Below are 7,695 nucleotides of genomic sequence, written 5' to 3'. Positions count from 1 at the left end.
TAGATCTAGACGTTACTTTTTTACGTGCTCGCATTGCAGTAGAAGTGTGGAATTTTCGTATGTATCTAGTCTAGATATACGAGGAAAAAGCAAGCAAATGTCAGAATTGTAAAAAAAAAAAAAACCTCAGAGTCATATTCCACGGCTATTGATGTCTAGTGTGTAGAGTCTAGATCTAGATTCAACTATGCAATATGCAATACACCGCAACTTAGTCTTAGTATAGATCTAGATCTATTTCAGCGACGCGGCGGATCCAGGATTTTTCAAAAGGGAGGGCCGAAGTTGGACCGAAATATCAGCCTCTATTTGGCGTTGACGGTTGGATCCGCTGAGATTGCATATCTGGCTTCTCTAAATGCCTCTGAGCTCTGTCATTTTGTCAAAAGAATGCCCCCAGAAAGATGGTTATTCCTGTCTAGGCCGAAGTCTGCTCAGCCTCAGGGCCTCATCAGGCACCAGAAAAATTCGCTGACCAGCGAAAAAAAGTGGAAAAAATGATCCTTAGCTTTTTCAAGTGTCTGTTTAGATCTAGTCTAGATCTAGATCTACCCAAAATATTCCTTGACAAGCAAACAAAAAGGAGAAGGGGAGGGTCATGGCCGATTCCCCCCCCCCCCCTTGATTCCGCCACAGTATAGATTCTATGACTATGTTGTTCAAATTATTTGCTAGGTACCAGTTTACTAGTAGGTTTATTGTCACCCTTAGTCCTTACACTTCTAGCCATGTAATAACATTAACAGTAACTGGGATTTTGTCAAAATGTTTACATTTACGTATCTAGAGGCTAATAAAAAAACATCAGTGCAACACTGTTGAGTATGTTGAAGCACTAAAAATAGAGGATTTATTTATTTAATAAATTTACTGTCTTCATATTAACTTTCATTGCTAACATGTTGAGCTATTTGATAAAATTATTTTTTTATTTTTTTTTTCTCAGTAAATTTACAATATTTTAATGTTTAAATGTTGCTGAAATAGTTACTTGACAAATGCAAAGTAAGATTAATAAACAAAAACCAGTGTGCATGAAAAGTTTATTTAACCAGTTCTTTGGGGGGAAAAACACTGTTGCCTGTGCGTTTAAGATAGGTATACACCATGGGGCTAACGTAGTGAGCCCCATGCCTGCAGGGGTGGTTTATTGTACTAGTAACTACGAGTGTAGAAAATCAATAAGTTTTGAAATATTATAAATAAGGACTAGACCTAGACTGCATGCATGGCTGGAATACTCCCCCAGGGAGTGGAGAATGTGCATACATTGTGTGCGGGCAATCCTGATTGAATCCGATGACCGGGGACGGGGTAATAATAATCTGTAAACTGCTTAGATACATTATTAATGTCTTACTCTTAAGCACTATAAAAAAGCGGATTATTATTATTATTGATTGTGTTTTCAATATTTTAATTTTGTATTCATTGTATTTCTTCAGTAACTTAATGCCTGGCTAAAACATCGACAAACTTAAACTAATGTCATACATAAGTGTTAATACATGTGTAGGATCTACATCTATATAAGTTAGTTGGGAGTAGACTCTAGACCCTATATCATACATGTATGTATATGGTCCATCCATGCATGGACCACATACTCATCTCCCATCTTCCAAAAAAGAATAGCTAATGATTTTGGTAACAAAAAAATTGCCTCACTAATCATCACTGCTTCTTTGTTTTCTGTCTTCAGCGTGTTCTTCGGCAACACTGAGGCAGCATTTGAGAAGAAATATCCCTCAGGCTCAGCTCACCAATTGAAGGACAAGGACAAGGGTTTTATCCAGAGTTTCCAAGTAAGATAATTCCTCTTATAATCCTATTCAGTGTAAGTGTTAAAAAAAGAAACTGAATTGAAATAAGAAATTAAATTAGATAGAAGAATAGGCAGCAAGATGAGGGGTAATGGAATGTAAGTTCTAGGAAAAAGTTTTGAAAACACTTGTAACGATTTCTGGATCTGGATGTATACGATGCTGGACCAGTTGGTATATGATTGCAGCAGATGAGAGAGGGCGCAAAGAATAGATAGTTGAATCGTAGGTGGCTCTTCTCAATCTTAGACTTGAACACCTTTGATGATGGACAGACTATTGATTACTTATTAGAGTACAGACTCAGTAATTTTGAATCCAAAGGACCTGTAGATGGTACGTACTGAACTGATAGACTCTTAGAGCTGTAGCGTACCTTTAGGATAGACCTAAACAATCCAATTTTCTGGGCATTAGTTGGCACATAATCTTATTCTTGAAACTTATGACCTAATTCTTGTGCAGCCCTGATATGGGTATTAATTGCACAGGTCACTTACTGACTTTTTCTTAAATTCTCTTTTTAGGCACAATTTTTGTAGGGTGTTTTCTGCAGCTGTGACCCATGCATACACACCCTAGCCTCCAGCACAGCATTGACCACCCAGCTAATCTCATTCAGGTATGACTTTCTGGGATTGATTTGAAGCTCAATGAACAGAAGGCTCAAGATTAGCTATTGTCACCTTCATCAGGGGTGGGTTCATTAGGATCAGGGGTGGGGGCTAAATGGAAAAGGGAACAGATTTATCAATTTTTTTGGTCAAAATGCATGATCACATGTAACCAAACTTGGCAGGAATCATTCAAAATTCTACCCATGGATGTACAATTTTTAATCATGCATGTAACTCAATAAATGTCTTAAGATTGTTCTAAAGATAAAAGAAAGGGGCTAAAGTGTGGTTCGATTCACCTCTCATTCCATGTGTATACCTTCACCATGTACAAAGTCTATGGCACTAGACTATGGAAATGGTAAGCTGTCACTGGCAATTCAATGCCAATGATGAAATAAATGGCAGTGCTTGGAGTGGTGACATTAACCATAATGCGATTGAAGTAAATAATGAAATGTTTCATGTATTTAAAAAAAAAAAATGCATTTTCAGATTGTAACCGATATATGTATGACTATAGGAATCATCCATGAGGATAGGAGCTCAATGTAACTTAATTCAAACTCTCTGCAAGTGAGAATCAGCAACAGGTAAATTATTCACAAGTTGCATATTATAGTAAGTTCATACATGTACCTCTTCAAAAAACAGAAAGACTAAACATTTTATTATATTTCAAGAAATGTAGGTAATTGTTAGTCACTACCTAAGCCCCCCCCCCCCCCAAAAAAAAAAAATGCATCATTAGTCGTCACTGTTCCCTCCTTTTTTCATTTTCAGCATTTTCCTTGGCAACATTGAGGCAGCATTTGAGAAGAATTAACCTTCAACTCACCAACCTGCTCTTAGGCATTTTCTTCAAGGATGCTATCCACAGATGCCAAGTAAGTGGAACAGATATACGAGGTGTGTCAGAAAAGTTCCAGGACTGATATCACAAAAGAAATATATACCCAAATTACAGACTTTGAGTTTTCCCTTTCGAAGCAATCCCACTGGAGTCTTACACAATGTCCCATCTTTCTCTGCCATGCCTCCATGCACTCCTGAATGATTTTTCTTGGATCCTCTGCAGCTTTTTCCGTCCTCATGGCCATGTTTACATCTTCCACATTTGTAACTCTTTGTGCGACCAACCATGAAATCCCTGTGTGCCCCATGATTTTAGGGAGTGACAATTTTGCCGCATTCTGCCAGACACTCCTAATTCAAAGGGCTGTAACTTTTTCTGCAATCGTTATGAAGAAAAATTGTGTCCAGCAAAGTTGTCTAGTTTTGTATTGGCTTTCCAGTCATATATATTTCTATTCTTTGGCTAATTTTGGGATCCAACACTTAAGAGGGGCGTTAAACTGTTATCAATCAAGCATCTCAACACTGAGCAAACAGATACTATAAATTGGTTCTTTCTGTTGAAGAATATTACTGCCATTTTACCTCAAATGAATATTTCCTTTGTTAAGAAGAGTGTTTGATGCTATTCTAATTAAACAAGACAAAAATAAAAGAAATCCATTCCTTTCTAATTTCCATACGTCTGGGTCATTCGCTCTAAAGTTTGAACGAAGTTATTTTCATGAAATTTCATCAAAACTAGGGAGGATGTGCCACTCAAGACTACTTCCCTTGAATGCCGTACTATTTGATGAATATCCATACTATTTCAAGGTGATGTTTCCATGATCTGCTTTTAAATCTTGTTTGGTTTCTTTCTTCTTTTTTTTTTGCCACAGATGTCGAAGTTGTACTACCACAAGCTAGACAAGATTTTGATTCCGACTAACCCATTCTTTAAAGGTCCATTGCCTTAGGAAATTAAAACTTTTATGTCTTGTATCAAGACCCTTTTAAAGCAACATAATAACAATTGTTTCATAAATAAATGCCTCCTTATATTTTTTACAATTTTTTGAAAACCTCTCCAAGTTGCTCGTCTAATGGTGGACCCCGCCCTTAAAATTCTCAGAGTTCCTCGGAATGATTGACCAAAGGATTAGTGATGTTATATCAAGAACGATCTCCGCTTAGGCAAGCTACGGTGCTTGCTAGCCAGCTCTGCAGGCATTATGTTTTGTACACAAACATAAACAATTACTTTTGTTATTAAATAGTGTGTTATGCATCTTTACTTGTTATTTATTGTGGTGAAATTTCACTAATGGCCCAATTTTAAAAAGAGAGCTATACCATGAGTCGAAGAAGATCGTAATTGATTTGAATGCCTGTATAACGTGTCAACTAAATGCATGCTATAAAGAATTTCAAAGGTAAGAAAAAAATGTTTCATATATCTAAGTGACTGAATGTTTTTCGTACTACCTTCTTCTCAATTTAAAGAAATATTGAAAGTGGTATATCAGAGTGAAGAAACTTGTGTTTTTCCCTTTACAAGCTCTGCTCTTTCTTACTTCACTTTCAAATTTCCTCTCTTGTTATATAAACATTTAGCGATTGCTTTACTTCACACATTCAAGCAATGTATACTATCCCTCCTAAAAAAAAAGTTTGTAGATGTGTTAACAATAGATATGGCGACAAAATGTTGGCAATTTCTCTGAATTTTATTTTTTTAATTTTTTATGGAACATTGTTTACATTAATTGCCTAGTTCTTGGCATGCAAATGGTGGACACTTTATTAATTTCTTTATATTTTTGTGCTGTACATACATGTATGTAGAGGAATCTTGTCATAAGCAATCGTGTTCGTCTGCCAGAAAGTTTTTTTTTGTTTTACTCGGGAAATTGTGAGGATTGTTTATTATATTCGTACAATGAATTTCAGTATGTTATGTTGTGTTACGTGTAAGCGACAATTCATTTTTATAACAGCTCCTATCGTCCTAGCATTCATTGATAGTAGGCCTATATTGTGACACATTGAGATACCTTGAACTTGAAACTACGTTTACATCTTTTTCGAATTCACGAAAATACAAAAGAAAGATGTACAATAATTGTATTCACATTTACAACAGTTTGTTTATTACACATAAAATAAAGTATGTTTTATCACAAAATCAGTTTATTTTCCTTGTTCTTTTGTTTTGGAGGGAGGGGGATGTATTCAGAGCAAATTCTAAGAAGCAAGATGGTGAACTTTTCATTAAAATGGGACAAATAAGTTGTTATCAAGTTTTGATAGTGATTAAAATGTACAAGATAATAGACATGACGAAATTAAAATAACATGTCCCTCTTGCTTCAATATTGTTATTATACATATCTTCCAGAGGGATCTAAGTCGAGTTCTATAATGAACTTTTCTCAAATTCAGTCTAATTTTGATGAAATTGTTACTATCTTCATTTTGTGGATTTTGCTCTGTTTATTTATTTAATCCAATCTTTAACTACTTGGCTTTTTCTTGTCACGTTGTGATGCATGTGTTTGAATGATTGTACATGTCCGATGTAGTATGATCTTGACGATGTTCTTATGAACGGACGACTGATGTTGGTGTGAATATGTTTTTGAGTTGGTGTTGGTAATGTCAGAAGGATGTTGGCATGAACTGGAAAGGGGAGGTACAACGTCGGCACATGGTGGGATACGGGTTGGCATAACGTTGCTTCTACGTCGGCAAATGGTGGAGAAGAGGTTGGCATAACGTTGGTCTAGCATTGGCACATGGTGGAGGAGGGGTCGGCACTTGGTGGGAAAAGGGTTGGCATTATGTTAGGACAACGTCGGGGAGACGTCGGCACATAGTGTAAAAGGGGTTGGCATTACGTTGGTCCTACGTCAGGGAGACGTCGGCACATGGTGGAAAAGGGGTTGGCATTACGTTTGTCCTATGTCGGCATATGGTGGGATAGGGGTTGACATGACGTTGGTCATACGTCGGGGGACGTTGGCCCGATGTTGGCTTAATGTCATTTCGTCGTTGTCGAGCCAACGTTGGCCCGCCGGCAAGAAAGCCGTTGGCCCAACATCACATTGGCGACGATGGCGCAACGTAACAGCCCACGACGTCGGCACGTGGTGGGATAGGGGTTGGCATAACGTTGGTCCAATGTCGGAACTACGTCGGCACATGGTGGGATAGGGGTTGGAATAACGTTGGTCCTACGTCGTGGAGACGTCGGCACATGGTTGAAAAGGGGTTGGTATAACGTTGGGCCAATGTCGAGGAGACGTCGGCACATGGTAGGATAAGGGTTGGCATAACGTTTATCCAATGTCGGAACAACGTCGGCACATGGTGGGATAGGGATTGGCATAACGTTGGTCGTACGTCGGCACATGGTTAAAAAAGGGTTGGGACGACGTTGGTCCAATGTCGGAAAGACGTCGGCATACGGTGGAAAAGAGGTTGGCATAACGTTGGTTCAATGTCGGGAGGACATCGGCACATATGGTCGGATAGGGGTCGGCACAACGTTGGCCCGATGTTGGCTTAATGTCATTTTGTCACTGTCGGGCCAACGTTGGCCCGCCGGCAAGAAAGCCGTGGGCCCAACATCATGTTGGCGACGTTGGACCAACGTAACAGCTTACGTTGGCCCCACGTTGGCGTAACGTCGTATTGTTATCTGGGTTAATACAGGGACCACCCGGTTCCAGTATGCAATAGACTTATACGAGATACTATCTCATTAAAACGAGATAACTATCTCATTAAAACGAGATACTATGTCGTTTTAACGAGATACTATCTCATTAAAACGAGATAACTATCTCGTTTTAACGAGATACTATGTCGTTTTAACGAGATACTATCTCATTAAAACGAGATACTATGTCGTTTTAACGAGATACTATCTCATTAAAACGAGATAACTATCTCGTTTTAACGAGATAAAAATATTTTTACCATGTCCCTTCCCGGGCTCCGTAGAAATTAGTTTTCCATTGGTATAACATGTAATACATAAAACATAAGAAAAAAACATGGTGTCGTGTGCTGAAAGCCAGAAGGGCGTCAAGACTCTATAAGAAAAAGTATGTGAGCAGGTACGGTTCTCTGGCTTTCAGCACAAAACATGACAAGATAGTTATATGACTTATACATAGCAAGAATTTTATATACAATTCTGAATCACATCATGAATAAATTCAGGTATGAATTTAGATGTGAATATGAGCAGCGTCACAATCGAAATACGAGAAAAGGGGGTGTCCCCTGAACAAAAAAAAAGAGAAGAACAAATCAAAATGAAGAAAAAATGATTTAAAAAACACAAGGTAGAAAGGCATAGCCGGGAATCGAACCGAGTACATCTGCATTGTGAAGCGATGTCTTATCCACAT

General features: G+C 38.1%; 1 long non-coding RNA gene across 2 annotated transcripts; it reads left to right on the top strand.

Moving 5' to 3' along the window:
* The first annotated feature begins 1,789 nt into the window (after nucleotides 1-1,789).
* On the top strand, nucleotides 1,790-4,936 carry LOC115920701. 2 transcript variants are annotated; one of them, XR_004062472.1, is made up of 4 exons: nucleotides 1,790-1,805; nucleotides 2,351-2,445; nucleotides 3,224-3,327; nucleotides 4,177-4,936. It is a non-coding gene; the product is annotated as an uncharacterized LOC115920701 (long non-coding RNA). The 2 variants fall into 2 exon arrangements; XR_004062471.1 differs by lacking the exon at nucleotides 4,177-4,936 and having other exon boundaries at nucleotides 3,224-3,580.
* Nucleotides 4,937-7,695: the final 2,759 nt, after the last annotated feature.

This window comes from Strongylocentrotus purpuratus, unplaced genomic scaffold, assembly GCF_000002235.5.
Source record: "Strongylocentrotus purpuratus isolate Spur 01 unplaced genomic scaffold, Spur_5.0 spur5_scaffold_9, whole genome shotgun sequence".
NCBI classification, from domain to species: domain Eukaryota; kingdom Metazoa; phylum Echinodermata; class Echinoidea; order Camarodonta; family Strongylocentrotidae; genus Strongylocentrotus; species Strongylocentrotus purpuratus.
The sequence above is the reverse complement of the archived record's forward strand: the minus strand, read 5'-3'. Positions and strand labels throughout refer to the sequence as shown.